Source organism: Glandiceps talaboti, chromosome 19 (assembly GCF_964340395.1).
Source record: "Glandiceps talaboti chromosome 19, keGlaTala1.1, whole genome shotgun sequence".
NCBI lineage: Eukaryota > Metazoa > Hemichordata > Enteropneusta > Spengelidae > Glandiceps > Glandiceps talaboti.
Window position 1 is genome coordinate 11,924,766 of NC_135567.1, and position 17,486 is coordinate 11,942,251.

Genomic DNA, 17,486 nt, shown 5'->3' on the forward strand with positions numbered 1-17,486 from the left:
GTGCAACCTATCTCTGTACTTTTATTATTAACATCTATATGTGTGATAATTCGTAGTTTAACAATGTCAGTGAATGTATATTTTGGTTTTCTGATCAAAACTATAGAAATCCAGTTACACCCAGTGTAACGTTAAGTTTGTGTGTATGATTTTCCTTTCCTCTAATAGGCTTACAAAATGTAACTGTATCTGCTGTCGATATTACAAGTTATGATAATATACACGTTGTCTTGTTTAGTTTCTCAACTTCAGCTCAAAATTGAATTTGAATTTGAAATGAAACTGGTGGGGCTCTGCATGGGTGACTTTTATCATTGCATGTGCCTACAGGAAGGCCTTTCAAATACATGCAGATTAAGCGGCTATTTGTTTACAAATACCTGTGATTGTTCCATCAACAGTAACTATTTCTTATTTGTATTTTTTCTTTAATTTAAAGATAAACAATCAGAAATTAAAATTAATACAAATTTAAAAAAAAATAAATGAATAAAAAACGCCATGTTATCAAACGTAATCCTAAAATAGCAATGCTAAGATAACAAATATAGTGACATACTGACTGAATTACTACATTTTGTCTTATTTTGAAGGTCATTCATTTGAAGAACTTGAGAAGTGATCTGAGCTTCAGATAAAACAAAATGGCGTCCAATTTCGATCTTTCCAAAGAACTTGAAACAACGCCCGAAAAGACTAACCATGCTCGCCTATGTCGTCTGCTCATCGAAGGTGGTACCAAAGCTTTGAAAGTGGTTTTCGATAACATCCACCCAGCACAAAACTTAGGATCTGCTCTGATGCAACAACAAAACCAACGAGCACTCCAAAATTTAAAGAACAGAAAAGTGATAAACCAGAAACAATGGGGTGTATTGTATCCCAAGATGGGCAATGTGTCGTCTGCTGACTTCGATATCACTCTGATCATGGTTTTGTTGAGGAATATCTGTAACCTGCGACAACCAAAAACTGGCTGGGACAATCAACCAAAGGCGACTGATCACAGCAAGGAGGCGGACCTCGCCCGAGTCAAGTTTTACCGAAATAAGTTATGTCATAGCCAAAAGGCTTTTATCAGCAACCAAAATTTCCATAACTATTGGGATGAAATTAGTGATGCGTTGGTTCGTCTTGGCGCCAAAAAAGAAGATGTGGAGAAGCTGAGAACGGATAGTATGGATAGTGAATTGGAGCAGAAGTACATTAACGATTTGAATGGATGGGCAAAAGCAGAAGTGGAAGTGAGGCAACTACTACAACAAGTTCTCCATAAAATGGGACCAAGCGAGGATGGGGACAATTTTTGTAGTAATCACAAGAAATCGCTACTTGAACTATTCTGTGAGACATGCAATCAACCCATATGTATGACGTGTACGATTGTCAAACACAAGGACCACACGCTGAAAGATCTCAAAGATGCAGCGCAAGAATTCCGGAACAAGGCGTCACGTGACAAACAGAAATTACAACTGAAGAAAGAAGAGGTACACATGAATAAGGAAGGGGTTATTGGATGTAAGGTTGCTATGGAGATGCAGTGTCAACAACAGGTACAACTTGTAGAGGAACTCGCAAAAGATGCAATAAAAAAGATCAAGATGGAGGAAAATACTCTGGTATGTCAAATTAAAGAAGACTATGAAAAGCTCAATAAAAAACTTGACCGTGAAGTTAAGACATTGAAAGTCACAGAGGAGACAACAACTAACACACTAGCAAACCTAGAGAACATTCTAGATAGGGTACATCCTGCGCAGTTGTTAGTAAAAAGCAAAGAAGTGTCAGATCACATCCAAAAGGTCATGTCCATGGAAACTAAGTTTCAAAACGAAGATGTAGCTGGTGTTCAGTTTTCACCTGTAATGTCTCATTTTCAAAATAAACTGGGGCAACTGCATGTTTCTGCTGTCAGACGAAAATCTCCGAAAACCGCCGACTCTATTCGGGTAGGGGACAGTCTTGTGCTTGAGATAAATTCGAAGGCTTTCAAAAACCATGCATTGGAGGAAGGTAATCAGCTGACAGCTGAAGCCCTAACCATAGAAAATGGCGCCACGGTAGACCTTGATTTAGTGACGTCAGCTGGCAATCGTGATGTATACACAGTCACATTTACTGGCCAGAAAGAAGGCAGACAGAAGATCTCTGTGAGGTACAAAGACCAGCATATTCAAGGCTCACCGATTGAGATTGAAGTGCTTTCGTGGAAGTTGTCACAAATATCCAGCGAAGCTGAAAACCGTAAACCAACAAAGGGTACACCTTGCTGTGTGACGATTGATCCTGATTCTAATATACTGTTTGGAGATAGAAACAACAGTAGAATTGTAGTCACAGACAAGGAAGGTAAATTGAAGAGAATAGTTTCCTTGGCTGACATCAGTGATTCGTTTGGGCCGTTTGATATTGCCATATCTGCCAGTGGAGAGTATCTCCTGACCAACTCTGATCGAGACGACTGCATTAGCTGTCCAATAGTTGTATGCGATACTGATGGAAAATTCATCCGAGCTCTTGGTGAAGGGAGGCTGAAACGCCCCTATGGGATAGCTATTAATGGTAAAACCGACACCGTCTACGTCACAGATTTGGAATCGCATGCAGTACTTATCTTCAAATGCCAAAGTGGTCAATTTATCAAATCGTTTGGTAGAAAGGGGAGTACGAAAGGTCTATTCAGTTTCCCAAATAACATCGCTATTGACTCCCAAAGTCGAGTAATTGTTTCAGATAGTGGGAATCATCGCGTGCAGGTTTTCAGTCACGATGGTCGGTTTCTATTCGTGTTTGGTAAACTTGGTAAAAGAGATGGCCAGTTTGACTACCCCAGAGGCGTTGCTGTCGACCGATACAACAACATCTACGTGTGCGATGGCTTCCACAACAGAATCCAAATGTTTGATAGTATTGGTAGATTTATCAGACACATTGGGAACGGACAGGATGCCTTATCTCATCCAACAGCAATAGCCGTCACTAATGACAACCCTTGCCGTGTGGTTGTCACTGACAACGAATACAGTGTCGTCAAAATTTTGTAAACAGTCTGACGTCAGAAGACAAACTTGATTTATCGGTATACTGTGTACAGACAGAATATCTTATCTCACCCAAAAGCGATAGCTGTTACTAATGACAACCCCTGTCGAGTGGTTGTTGCTGACAACGAATGCAGTGCCATCAACATTTTGTAAACAGTCTGACGTCAGAAAACCAACTTGGTTTATCAGGTATACTTGGAACAGACAGGATATCTTATCGATCTCATATCACCCACCAGCGATAGCCGCCATCACTAATGACAACCCCTGTCGAGTGGTTGTACCTGACGGCGAATAGAGTGTCGTCAGAATTTTAATTTTTAAAACGTCTGACGTCAGAAGACCCACTTGTTTTATCAGGGACACTGAAACAGACTGGCTCAATCATCAACCATAGCCGCCGTGTGCTTGCTGCTGACACCGCATATAGTGTCGTCAAAATTTTGTAAACGGTATGACGTCAGAAAACCAACTCGACGGAAATTGCAGTACTTCTGTTTTTCACCCTTAAATACAACCTCATGTTAACACTTTGAGCACTATATGAGCTTTGTTCTACAATTTATAAAACAGAAGGTAGCAGAAGGGTGAAATCTTGTAAAATTTGCAAGATTTAAAAACATTGTACGACAAATCTAAAATTACGTTCAAAGATATAGGTCCTTCCCTCCTATACTGATGTAATGTCAACTTGTGTCTAAAATTGGTGCTATATTGAGTTAATATTAAACGCCAGACATAGGAATATCAAGTCGTAAGATACAGTTATCAAAGTTGTCTAATTTAATGTACGAAATACGACATTTTGGATCGTACCATTTGTAACAGAGTGGGTTTTTTCTTCAAAATTAGCGTAACTTTCCATACGTTGTACGCTTCTGTCTGGGAGAACCCGGGTAAACTACCCGGGGAGTAGCTTGGTATCTACTGATTACTTACTTAAAACTCGCAAGGAACTTAGGTGGATTTTTTAAATTACTCTACCTGTAGACTTACAGATACGTATGTGGTGTCGCTAAGCCCTTACCACGCTTCTCTTAGAGTGAGTGCTGACTGATAGGGCGGCACAATACAGACTATAACTCATGTAGTCAAAACATAGCAATATCATATTTGATTGAGTACCGCTGTCTAGAGACATGTTTGATAACTAAGAAAGGTAAGAGATGATGCATATGAAAACATGTGGAAATTGCCATTGTTGTATTTTCATCCCATTTATACTGTCAAAGAGAAATTAATATTACTGAAATTCCCTACAAATAGAATATATTAAGGCTCAGCGTATACGGTATTGCTTTGCTAAGGCCAAATATAGATATATGTGTTTCCGAAAACCCGACCTACCCTAGTTTAAGTCCTCGAACCTAAACATGTTTTGCATGGAAAAGGTAAATTGGTAATAACTTACTTTTTTGTTTCCGTGTACACTTTCACGCCTTTGCCTCATCTGTTGTCACTTTTTGCAAAAAATCATACTCCAGAGAGAAACCAGGTCTTTTTAGACTATAACAGTACAGTCTGCATAACGTGTTCGTCTACTTATAAGTGTCTTCATTTACTTCTTTTACACCTCATCAAACTCTCACAGAACAGAGGTATTCTAACCAACGAGTATCTTGGGGTCGAACTAATTGTTAAAAAATTGAAGTAAAATGGAATTCCGACCTAGCTAGCTACCCTACTTTCTGAAGTCATGGTTTCGGAAACAAACATTCCTTTATGTTGCCTAAGTAAAAGTAATTCAAATAACGAACGTTTGTTGTTTGCAGATAAAGTTTGTAAGAATTAGTAACTTCTTTAGTACATTTAAATCTTTTAGTTTCATTGTATATTTTAAAGGATGTTATACAAGAGACTTAATGCAATATTAAAATGTGGGGTCCAACATTTTTTTTTTGCTTTTATTTCATTTTCTTCTTCTGAGTATTGTAATCAGTAATCATCTGTAAAGTAGGCTTTATTCGTCAAAACTGCAATGATTGGTCATTATATATGCATAATATCGGTGTGAAAATATTAATTAGCATATGAGTAGATGTATATACAACTTCTGACATCAGACCATAGACGAAGGGAACCTGTTACAAATGTGGAAAGTAAACAACTGAATTGGATTAGTAACATTTGGCACATCATGTTGGAAGCACAGAGGCTTGTATATACATTCTATCATTGATAAGAACAGTTTTATGGCCACTTTACATAATAGTTACGTTCACAAACAAATTTCCAATTCCCCTGGCATTTTATGTACACATAAAGAGGCCATAAATCTGTTCTTATCAAACCATGGTGTGTAATATAAGTCTCTGTACTCCCAACATATTGTGCCGGCTGTTATTAATTCAATTCAGTTGTTTACTTTCCCCGTCTGTTCGTCCACGGTCTGATGTCGACGGTTGTAATTACTCAATCAACAAATAAAACCTGGAAGTCATGTTCTATATCATTCAAAGGGTGCCAACTAACTTCCTGTTTCTTGCCAATGTACGATGTGGGGTCAATGTAGAATGTGGGGTCAATGTACGATGTCGGGTCAATGTATGATGTTTCTTGCCAATGTACGACGTGGGGTAGGAGTTACATATATTTTCAATTATTGAGTACAGAAAATTATATTTTGTGACATGAACTTTTACGTTTATAGCTATTTTCCAAATGTATCACTTATTTTCTATTAATTTTCAACTTTTGTTTTCGGTAGAAGCATAGCAAGGATTTTCAAATGGAGATTGATCTGTGTTAGTAAACCACAGTATAGAATGTAACTTTTGTTCCAAACACAAACACAAACACACACACAAACACAAACACACAAACAAACAAACAAACAAACACAAACACACACACAAACAAACACAAACACCAACACAACCACAAACAAACACAAACACACATACATACAAACAAACACACACACAAACAAACAAACAAACAAACACAAACAAACAAACACAAACACACACACAAACAAACAAACAAACAAACAAACAAACAAACACAAACACAAACACTATAAAATCAAGGGTCAGGGGTCAATCTGTTGACAAACACTAAAGTGTGCAGTTTGTAAAATTTTCAATTTTGTGTTTGTGATCAAACGGTCAATTCCACACTGTAGCAATGGAGGTTATAAATTCGATTTATCTGTATTGTATTAGCTAATTAGAACTATATTCCGATTCTCAGTTAGAAAATAAACGATTGCAGTCATTGAAATCATCAAGTCCATGTGTGATGTTTTCATTAGAAGCCAGTTTCTACCGCAGTGTCAAAGAATAGCAATGCGTATCAGTGTTCAATGTGATTGGGCAAAGGATCCTGCTGTGTTTATTGTGTCTCTGTTATTGTTAGTCTAGAGTTGAAATGTGCCTAGCTCTGTGTTAAAAATGGAATATCCCACGAGTGACGTGTAACACCAAGCCGACATTTTAGCTATAATATTCAAATGTGGGGTCAAGCTTAAGTGTTTTCTTTTCCTAATATGGCGTAAGGGATACTTACAACGATCTTCTACCAACTGTATCTCTAAGTCTGTCTCAAACTGTGCTAAAACTAACTACTTTCAGCAAGTTTCTATATTGATCACAGTGTAATCTTTCACTCCCTGATCTGTAAACAAATTGTTGATAAGACCATGGCTGGCTTGTCACTCCACAGATAGAGTCGCTCACTTCACTCAGGTGGTAAACAAAATCTACTAGTCAAACAACAAGGTGTGAAAGGTTTATACGCTGTGATCAATAGAGAATCTTGCTGCTAGTAGGTAGTTTTAGCACAGCTTGAGACAGGCAAAGATATAGTTGGTAGACGATCATTTTAACACCTTTATCAAGGCTGAGCTTCCTACTCGAATAATCAACATGAAACAACATAATCATACTAAGCCCTTGTTTGTAACTCAATACATTGCAAAGTCATAATAAATATCGAAAATGTACAGAGTTACAAACGCAGACTTGGTCGAGACTACAAACACACACTTGGTTGTAGTCTCAGCTACCCATCCTCTCGCCTCCTCCTACGAGACCACGCCAAAAGTCTAGGTGGACTCGTAGAAGAGCCCCCAGCGGTGAGAGTCTGGGTTACCGAGACTAACTTGGTCGATGTTGTTTCACATTGATTTTTCAAGTAGGAAGCCATGATAAAATTGTTTCATAAATTAAAAATCAAAAATAAATACCAAATTCTCATCCATAAGCTTATGGCCACTAATTCATCGTGACTAACTTGAAAAAAAAAGAGGAAAAATATAAAAATATACAATTTCATTAATTCCGTGGGTGCTATGAGACGCTTTTTACAGGTAGATATCATCGTCATGAATCACACCCCCTTTTACGGCACCGACCCCCTCCCCCTTATTTCGTAGTGTCGTGTCGACTGAAGAAATGACAGCTCTGGTTTGCGACAGTGGGTAGATTTAGGCTGTAACATTGTGGCGATAATTTGTCCACATGTAAAAATTTGCCTCCGAATTGAACTGGATGTTTCAAAACTGTAGACTTTCAAATTTTGTACGTTGCGAAAACTTGAAATATGGTCGTTTTTATCATGTATAGCATGTTCAAAGTGCGGATATAAAGGGCGCCATCTATCAGTTATGGTAGCTTTTCTTGCTCTGAAAACGTATGACCTTTGACCAAAACATGATCTACTGAACGTTGGACGACGCGATGTATGATGTTGAATTTGAAATGTTATGGTACGTAAATCTGAACTCAAACTTACGTTCGATAAAGGTGTAGAAAACAACCGATTGTTGACATTCGGAGATTTCCACCTATAGCTACCTACGGTGTACGTGTAAGCTTTAGCCAAGACACCAATTTCCAGAGCGACCTGAACGAACTGAGTCCAGATTCGACAAGCCAGTGGAGTAGTTACTAAGACTCGACGATTGTTTACACAGTGTATGTACAGTAAGTACATTCATATCATTTTATAACAGTATTTTAAACCAAATCAGTACGACTTATACGTGTATTTAAAGGTGTAACTTCGTAATTTGGGGAGACTTTCCCATATTATTCTCCGCAGAGCCTCCTTTGCGTTTAGGGAGACAACATTTTTTGTGCGCATGCGTTGAATTTCTTGTTCTGATTTATATGAATACAACGTAAACAACTGTTTTATGCACCAAAACCAGCGTTAAAATAGTCGAATCTTTTAGGTGTAAATGGCGAAAATTATTGTCAAAATGTTGTCGAAAATGCTAAACACGTATTTATGGGGACATCAACCAGTATTTTATGTAAAGTTTACAAATGCTTGGGATATGTATGTACCACCGTATACTCCTAACCACTAACTGCAGATGTGGAATTTTTTTATCTAATAATCTAAGAAATATTCATTAAAAATTGGCCTAATAAAAAAAATTGTGTGGTTTCGGTTACACTCAATAGAATAGGTGGGATAGGTAGATTTTTTACTTTTATTTTATTATATTTTTTGTTCATGTGTGAGTGTCTAGTTCAGGTTTTCCATAGTTTCCCAAATGGTCTCTGTGGTATTGATTTCTTCCTATCAGATGTACAGTCATTACAGATTGGAAGAACAGTTTTAGAGTGTCTTTTTAAGGTGATGGCAGTTTCCTCATCCACTATTTCTTGTGAGACTTCACAATATTTGTGATTTTATAAAAACAAATTTGAATGCGTAAAAAAAAGTTTAGGACCCTCAGTAACAGAGAGGGTGAAATCTGGTAAAATTTACAGTTTCCTGTCATTCAATGTTTTTACTAAGGTTTTAGGACCCTCAGTAACAGAGAGGGTGAAATCTGGTAAAATTTTCAGTTTCCTATACATTCAGTGTTTTTACTAAGGTTTTAGAATCCTGATAACGGAGAGGGTGAAATCTGGTAAAATTTACATTTTTCTGTTTATTCAATTCCATATTGAAAAATTGTTTTAGAATCCTGGTAACAGATAGGGGGGGGAATCTGGTAAAATTTACAGTTTCCTAAATGCATTCCGATTTGTTAGGTAACTTTTAGAACTGAAGAAGTAACAGCGAAGATAAAATCTGGTACAATTTACATCTATATCCTGTAACTTGTGTAATGTGTAATAATAGTGAGGGGGGGGGGGGTGAAATACATGGGGAAATCAAGTCTTGTTTTGAAACTGATCTCGTACATTTATTTCAATTTAAAGTGGCCATATGGATGAGGATTTGGTATTTATTTTCAATTTTGAATTGATAAAGCAATTTTATCACATCGTCGCAAACCACGGCCTGTTTTACGGCAACATTCTTAACGTGCCTCCCACATTTCGAAGTGTAGTGGTAGAAATAATAACTCTAGTTTGCGAGAATGTTTCATCATGGCTTCCTACTTGAAAAATCATCATGAAACAGCATCAACAAAGTCCGTGTTTATAACTCAATACAATGTGAAAATCTAACAAATGTGTAACAAAGTTGTTATTTTTACGCATAATAACAAACATTTTACATATTTATTAATCTTTTACAATGTACAATTTATTGAGTAACAAACACAGACTTGGCACATGTTGTTTCACATTCATTTTTTAAAGTAGGAAGCCATAGTAAAATTGTTTTATTTATTAAAAATCCAAAAGAAAATACCAAATCCTAATCCATTTGGCCACTTTAATATTTTTTCATTGATTAATGAAAAAATAATTTTTCATATGTTTTTATTTTCACAGGTTGCCTGGTAATCAGAATTGAGAGTGGAACAGAGTTGAGTGGCATTTGGAACTCTAGTATAATCTGTGGCAGATAGCCTACTAGAACTGTGGTAGACATAACACAATTATGTCTAGTAACCATGACGATGAGGTCTATGGAAGTAGTCCCAAAGATAATCCAATCGAAGTTCCAGGACACTTTCAAGTTGTACAGCATAGCGATGGTGACTATGTACAACTAAAGATAGAACATGATTCGAATAGTGACTGTATGTATCATGATAGAGCCGATACGACACCGGGAAATACATGTGAAGATGACACAGAAATCTCCGCTGGAGTGATGAAGATGGAGAATCTGAAACCGTTAAATGGCTTTCAGAATTATTCAAATGAATCTTCTGCTATGCTTCCCCTTGACTTATCTATTGCACACAGTCTACCAAATATCAGAGATGATTTTGTTGAGAACGACGGGGAAAGTCATGTTAGAAATACAACTTGTCGGTGGTCACAGGAAAGGGCAAACCTTGATAGACATCACACAGATCAAAATTTGAATATTCGATCGCATCTTGTAGTATCCAATCAGTATCTTCATTGTACCAAGGAATCAGCAAATCATGAGTTAAATACAACTATTCCCATAATTCATCAGAATATGCAACCAGGTGTACAAAATCATATTATGCAAATCAACAATACAGGATTGTGTACATCTGAAACACAAGGCTACCACAGAAGTGTAGACATTCTAGGTTCTTCACCAGTAACTATGTGGTCACAGAAAACTGGCATACACAATGATGTTGATGTCAAACAAATTGGCCCCACCAATCAACAATCTGAACCAGGTGTACTCCACTATGTAAATGAAGATCAACCTGGCTCAGCCAATCAACTAGCAGAACCAGGTGTACTTCACTATGTAAATGCAGATCAACCTGGCTCAGCCAATGAACAAGTAGAACCAGGTGTACTTCACTATGTAAATACAGATCAAGCTGTCTCAGCCAATCAACAAGCTGAACCAGATATACTCCACTGTATAGATGCCAACCAATCTATGGCAGCCAATCAACACACTAGAGCTATACAGATGAAACCAGATGATCTTAGTTATTCGTCCTATCATGTTGGTTCAGGAGAAACAATGAGTGCTAACGATTCTGATAAACCAAGTGAATCATGCGTAGTTGTAACTCCTGACAATGATGGCACCAGTTATGACACTGAGGGCACCAGTGAAGTCCTTGACCCATGCACTGCACAGCTTGATGTCATTATTGCATCACAGGGAGAATTAAGTCATTATGTTGACAGAATTTTACCAAGTGTAGGAAACAAATGTACTGTCAAAAGTTGTGGATTGGAGTTTCCTGACAGAGATAAATTAGTTGTACACATGAACAAACACCCGATCAACAAAGTTACATGTTCCTTCTGTTCCCAGACTGTGGTGTGTAATGGTGCCACCAACTCACCTGAAATACTCCGCCATTTAAAGACACACACCGAATCTGAACCATACCAATGTGACTTTTGCGGGAATAGATTTATATCACAGATGGCATACAGAACTCACAGAACATCTCACAGATATGAGAAGTATTATTGTAAAGTGTGTAAGGAAAGGTTCTCCACCCAGGATCAGTTATCTTGTCATATGGAAATCCACAGCGACACATACCCGTATTTGTGTGTTTTTTGTGGGAAAGGTTTCCAGTTAAAAAGTGCATGGGCATGCCATCAACTATCTCATCGTGATAAGAAAATATTCAAATGTGAAATATGCGGTAAGGTTTTGAAATGTAAACGAAATCTAATCAATCATACGAGGCTACATGATCAGGTTGGTTCTAACATGAACAAAGGTAGAACAGAGACTTCAAGAAAAAATAAAGGAATTGAAATATCTGAAGAAGAAATGATTGAGATCGAGAAACCTAACGCCTCTACAGATAGAAACAAAGCTCTCGATGAAGAAAATTCCACCTCCTGTCCCAGTTCACTGAAAAAAGAATACGAAATGCACACAAGAGAACTTACAAGCAAGTCAGAAAGCATGAAGAGTAAGGATGGAAAGCAGATTCGCAGTTCACAGAATGTTCAGGAAGCGGCTATTACCACAAAAACAGAATCAAAAGAGTCTAATACAAGATCTAGTAGTGGTGACTGCAGAATGACAAATGATAAACTTGTACCTTGCACTGCAAAACTTGATGTCAAAAGTGTCTTCAACAATGGAATAACATATGCGATAGCAAGAGAGTTGCCAGAGACAGGAACTCAGTGTAAAGTCGGTGATTGCGGGATGGATTTTCCGGACAGAGATGGTTTAAAGTTACACTTGGATAAACACCCTATCAAACAAGTTGTGTGTTCTTTTTGTAATCAGACAGTTATAGGTAGTGACATGCAATGTCCCGCAGTTCTCGTGCATCTAAAGATTCACATGGAGCCAAAACCATACAAGTGCGAATTCTGCGATCGGCGATTTAGTCTCATGGACCCATACACCGAACACCGGAACACACATGCACATGAAGATAGATACCGCTGTAAAGTCTGCGACAAAAGTTGCGATAGTCAGTTTGAACTCATATGTCATGTGCAAAGCCATAATGTCCAGTGTCCGTATGTTTGTACCATATGCGGTAAGGGGTTTAGCAAAAAGCAAGCATGGAATTGTCACAAACGGACACATTGGCAGCAAAAATTTTACAAGTGTGAACTTTGCGGACAGATTTTGAAACGGGCAGATTCTCTAGAGCAACACATGAAGAGTCATGCAGAGGAAAAACCACGAGTGTGCAAAATGTGTGACAAGGTATTCCATCACAAAATGGCCTTTCAGGAACACATGAAGACACACTTGGACGAGAAATTTAAATGTAAAAAGTGCGGGAAAGAGTTCGAGAAGAAGTATATCCTCAGAAAACATATGATACGACATTCAGACGTACGGCCACATATTTGCAAGATTTGTGAGAAAGGTTTCTTCGAGAAAGGACAACTCAGAGATCATTTAATTACTCACAAGGATACAAAGGATTTTATATGCGAGTACTGTGGAAAGGCTTGTCGGCGTGGCGATGCGCTAAGAATTCATTTGAGACTTCATACTGGAGAGAGACCATTTAAGTGTGATATATGTGGCAAGGGATTTAACCAGAAAGTACAACTTCATTTGCATAATAAGTCGTTGATTGGCTGTAAGAAAGACTCTCCAGAGTAAACTTCAAGTGAATGTTATGCTCTTCACAAGATGACAATTAAAGGGGCCATATGGATGAGGATTGGGTATTTATTTTGGATTTTTAATTTATAGAACAATTTTATCATGGTGTCCTACTTGAAAAAATAAATATGAAACAACATATTCCCAGTTCTTGTTTGTAACTTAATAAATTGTACAAAGCTAACAAAAAAATTGTATAAAGGTTTGTTATTGTACGTACAGTAACAAACATTTGGTACATTTATTAATCTTTTGCAATTTATTGAGTTACAAATGCGGACTTGGCATGTGCTGTTTTACATTGATTTTTCAAGTATGAGGCCATGATGAAATTGTTTTATAAATTATAAATCCAAAATGAATACCCAGTCCTCATCCCAATGTCCACTTTAAATGTGTTTGTAGCCTGTCTGTGTTACATATCTATGATTCCACTTTGCTTACATTGTCTGAGTATCACTACCAATCTTTTTTGGAATTATCCACTTATACTGATTTGGGGTAATAACGCTATATCAGATTATATGATTATTCAAATGAAGTAATTATGTAAATATATGTATACATTTACATGAACACTGGAGTTAAAATTGACATGATTTACATATAGAGTATTATTACATATGTATAAGATTACTTGCACTGGTGCTGGCAAATACTAGTGGTATTTTCACTGCCGTGCAGTACTAAAAACATTGCATACCTACATGCAAATGATACGCTAATAAGGACGTGATCGTTCACGCCACACAAAATCGTATGTTTTTATATGATTTTTATAGAAATTTTTCATTTTAGATAAACATATCGTAATAATAACAGAACCCTATGATGTGCGAGTTGCAGTGTAGGTACTCTGGGGTATTTGCTCTCGTGGTTGTAGTGTTTTCTTGCTACACACATGAAAGTACGGGTGCAGAGAACACTGCAAGCACTCGTGCAAATACTCCCAAGTACGCCACATGTGCACTCACATGTCATGGGGTTCTGTCATATTATATCAGTGCGAGTGTCTCAAAATACGAGAAGAAAATTCAATAAATACCAGAACACAGATAATCCTTGCCTAATCTTTTAAATCTGAAAATTCATATTACAGAATATTATGTTTTCTGATGCATTTTCACTCGCAATGCTCATGGAACTACGAGTATAGAGAACATATCCTGTTAACTGTCATTCAACCAAATTTTAAGGATGAACTTAAATCACATATTCACAAATTTATTTATGTAAAACAGATGCTGAAGAGATATGATTATTTAACTAGTTTTTTTCAAGGTTCTGTGACTAATTGATGAGAATGAGTAATTATCTGCGTTTCAAAGATTAGCAGATAATTGCTATTTGTTCGGTATGTGAATAAATTTGTCAAGTGCAGTTGCAACAGGTGCTAATGCATAATTGGTCAATGTATGCTAACAGGTGTAATAAGTGTTATAGGTATATAAAGGGTGTTGAAAGGCCGGTGTGTTCAATCTCGGTTGCCAACACCCACGGTCAGACATCTAAATTATTATAATGATTATAGTAGTTCAAGTTCATTTTCAGACAGACCTTCAGGACTCCAACTGTTAACGTCGGTACCGTTTCATGATTCTTGTTTTTTTTTTTCTGTCTAGCCTATTTTGCTCCGACTGTAATAACTTCATCAAGAAGATTATAGTACATCCATGAACTGAAAACAACTCTGAATTGCACTATTTATGAAATGTAAGGGGGGAGCTGAATAAACGTGTGTGGTTTGTGGGGACAACAACCAACACAATTGCAATTGCGAGTTCTTGTTTTCATTGTATTGTTCGTTGAATTCGCATGCTTTGAAATTTAGAAAAGATTGTGTGTATTTCCCTTGTTCTTTATTTACTCTGACCAAAATTAAAACAAATATTGAAGAAGAAAAAACATTCTGTGTTTCAAAGCTCTTCTTTGATCCCATTATTTATCACACCGTGTTGACTTACAGTACAACTGCAGACATCAGACAAACAGAACCAGTCTGGAGAGATTTATAAACTTTAATTTTTCATTGAGATTTCTCCCCTAGGCACATTCTACCTTGACATAACTTGAAACATATATGGTTATTTGCACAAGCTTTTCTGCCATGTTTTCAAGAATGAAGTCAAGATCATGGCGCTAGATGTAAGGATGGGCCAGGCATAGAAATAAACCCACGTTAGTCCTACATACAATAACATTGGAAATCAGTGTCTGATAAAATGTGAAGAGGTTTGCCTACTTAGGACTAAAACTGACATTATTCATATTGTAGGCATTATAGAGCATTGACATATAGAAACAGAACCCAAGACATTCTGTGCTCCGAGCAACTCAATGGCTTTAGAAGGCACATATAGTTTTGGATTTATTTTATTTAATTTATTTATTTATTTACCTATTTATTTATTTATTCATATACATCCAATAGGCATTGCCCAATAACAGGAGGAAAGTTCAGTGCTAGTGCAGGAGGAAACCGGAGTACCCGGGGAAAACCTGTATTGTTCAGTAGAATCAAACTGAATGACACTCTTCTTACTTACAGCGTGGTAAATGGGATTACAAACATAGTAGATGATAATACCTATTACATACCAACAGTAAAACTATAGTCGTAAACCACAGTCTCTTTTCGGCACTGTCCAAGACACTATGTCACAGTGTTGCGGAAGAAATAACAGCTCTGGTTTGCGAGAATGAGTAAAACAATAAACCAAGAAGCAAATTTAACTACTTGTAGTACACATTAAGCTGAATTGTCAAGAATTAAAGCCGCCATAGCTGACTAGTCACAGTGGCAAGTGATGACAACTGCCGACATCAGACCATGAACAAATGGAACCTGTTAAAAACAGGGAAAGTAATATATGAATTGGACTAAAGTTGAATGTTGAAACAGCAGATGTTTGCATGACACACCATGGTTTGATAAGAACAGTTTTATGGCTTCTTTATGTGTACATGAAATGCCAGGGCAACCGGAAATTTGTTTGTGAATGTGAACTATTATCTAAAGTGGCCATAAAGCTTTTCATATCAAATTATGAAATGAAATATAAGTCTCCACACTTCAAACATGCTGTGCAAACTGTTGTTAAGTCAATTTAGTTGTTTACTTTCCCTATGTGTAAACAGTTCAATTCGTCCATGATCTGATGTCAACAGTTGTACCCGATTTTAAAAATCAGAGTCTGACAATATGTAGTATTAAACTCTCCACTGGAACTAATTAGCTGTGGGGGAATTCTGCCCAGGGGCGAGATCAATTGTTGAATGTAGGATAAAAAGCTAAATGCTTTACTGGGGGGGGGGGGGGGGGGGGGGGGGTGTCAGCCATTTCAATTCTCTTCCTACAAAATAAAATTTTACTTTTAATGGATTTTTTGTACCCCTCTATACAGATAGTTCTTGAAAAATGGAAGATTGTTTGCTAGAGTAAATGCATGGCACTAAAACAAAGTAAAGTGTCAACAAAAGAACTATTGGCTTTGTGGGGGTGGGGGAAGGGCACATAACTACGCTTATTTTCAACACGCAATTATCAACTCACTACAGTTAGCAGGACAAGGTTAAGATGAGTGTTATCAAAGTCAGTTGTTTAGCAAACCGTACACAAGCTGACATGTTCGTGCACCATGTTTACTCTGGAGTGTCCTTCTTGCAGCCTCTTCATGCTGGAGTGTCCTTCATGCAGTCTGTTTACTCTGGAGTGTCCTTCTTGCAGCCTGTTTACTCTGGAGTGTCCTTCTTGCAGCCTGTTTACTCTAGAGTGTCCTTCTTGCAGTCTGTTTACTCTGGAGTGTCCTTCTTGCAGCCTGTTTACTCTGGAGTGTCCTTCTTGTAGTCTGTTTACTCTGGAGTGTCCTTCTTGTAGTCTGTTTACTCTGGAGTGTCCTTCTTGCAGTCTGTTTACTCTAGAGCGTCCTTCTTGCTGCCTGTTTACTCTAGAGTGTCCTTCTTGCAGCCTGTTTACTCTGGAGTGTCCTGCTTGCAGTCTGTTTACTCTAGAGTGTCCTGCTTGCAGCCTGTTTACTCTGGAGTGTCCTGCTTGCAGTCTGTTTACTCTGGAGTGTCCTGCTTGCAGTCTGTTTACTCTGGAGTGTCCTTCATGCAGTCTGTTTACTCTAGAGTATCCTGCTTGCAGCCTGTTTACTCTGGAGTGTCCTGCTTGCAGTCTGTTTACTCTGGAGTGTCCTGCTTGCAGGCTGTTTACTCTGGAGTGTCCTTCTTGCAGTCTGTTTACTCTGGAGTGTCCTGCTTGCAGTCTGTTTACTCTGGAGTGTCCTGTTTGCAGTCTGTTTACTCTGGAGTGTCCTTCTTGCAGTCTGTTTACTCTGGAGTGTCCTTCTTGCAGTCTGTTTACTCTGGAGCGTCCTTCTTTGAAGTCTGTTTACTCTGGAGTGTCCTTCTTGCTGCCTGTTTACTCTGGAGTGTCCTTCTTACAGCCTGTTTACTCTGGAGTGTCCTTCTTGCAGTCTGTTTACTCTGGAGTGTCCTTCATGCAGTCTGTTTACTCTGGAGTGTCCTTCA